Below are 1,248 nucleotides of genomic sequence, written 5' to 3'. Positions count from 1 at the left end.
AGGAAAACTGGAGGCAGGAGCACATGGCCACAGCCCAGATAGAGCAGGAGCGGGCAGGTGGTGCAGCTCCCTCACCAACGCCCTGCCCGCGCTTTTTGGGCAAGAATTAAAAAATGGAGCCGAGTTTAGTCCCTGAGCAGCTGCCTGCACGAGGGCTCGCCTTGATTGCCTTCTTACAAAAGGGCAAAAATCAGCTGGGGTTAAACAGCTTGCCAACTCCCAGGCATCGTTCCCCTCCTGTCTCAGCATAGCAGGTTTCCTGCTCCCCGCTGCCAAATTTACACATGCGAGCCGAAACCAGTCCCTCCTGCCCGGGCTGTCCCCAGGATGTCACCTGGATGTCCACTGCACCTTCAGAGCTGCTGCTTCCAATGCCCTTCCTTACCAGTCAGCCTGTCAGCATCCTCCCCGCTTGCTATAACCCCCAAACCCACAACCTACTAATCTGCAAACCCCTCCAGAGGATTGCTCAGCTCTTTCCTCCCAGTCCTGAAGCACAGTCACTGCGCCGTTAAATAAGTAACATTTGGCTGCTGACGGGCAGGCAGCGAGCACTTAGTTTGGGGGAAAACAGGCAGAATTTCATTAGTTAATAATGAATTAATTTAATTAAAGGGCAGGTCAGCAGCTGGTGTGCATTGCCAGAGCTGGCTTGGGAGTGCCGCCAGCTTGCCCAGCTGAGGATCTGGCCAGCGCTCCTCTGCTTGATCCTCCCCACGTTATTTTTATGTTCGTCTTCCAGCTGAAGCCCAACTGGAAGACATAAATAACAACGAGCTGGCCAGGCGCGGGAGGGATTGCAGCGTGTTTCCACTAGCAGGGCCACGAGGAGGAAAGGACAGGATTAGTTTTCCGGCTCTGGGGGTTTAGAGCATCATTTAACAAACAAACAAAACGGGCTAATTGAAATGTGTTCTCTTTAGCTCTCACAGGGCAGGCAGGAGAGCCAGGCGTCCTTTACTGAATGCAAAACCCTGCAGAAGGGCTGAGGGAAGGAAAATGAAAAGTTCTTCCAGAAAATGGGAAAATGCTCCCAAGACACAAAACCTACACCAGAAATATGCCCCTTTTTTATTCATTTTATTTTTCTAGTGTTCTCTACTGCCCTACGTGCAGGGCGATGCCTCAACAGGCTGATGAGCCCCAACTTTGGGCCAAATTGTTCCACCTTTCTGGATTTGAAAAAGACAAACTAAGCCCTCAAGTGTACAACACTGAGGTGACTTGGCAGCTCTGCCGCTGCAGGAG

At 51.8% G+C, this 1,248-nt stretch overlaps 1 protein-coding gene across 1 annotated transcript in view; it reads right to left on the bottom strand.

Moving 5' to 3' along the window:
• The window catches only part of LOC104275351 (sarcoplasmic/endoplasmic reticulum calcium ATPase 3-like), a gene marked incomplete at both ends in the record, with an annotated part of 21,426 nt that overhangs the window by 15,756 nt on the left and 4,422 nt on the right, over positions 1–1,248 (bottom strand).

Source organism: Apaloderma vittatum, unplaced genomic scaffold (assembly GCF_000703405.1).
Source record: "Apaloderma vittatum isolate BGI_N311 unplaced genomic scaffold, ASM70340v1 scaffold6176, whole genome shotgun sequence".
NCBI classification, from domain to species: Eukaryota; Metazoa; Chordata; class Aves; order Trogoniformes; family Trogonidae; genus Apaloderma; species Apaloderma vittatum.
This window is presented reverse-complemented; position numbering and strand designations above follow the sequence as displayed.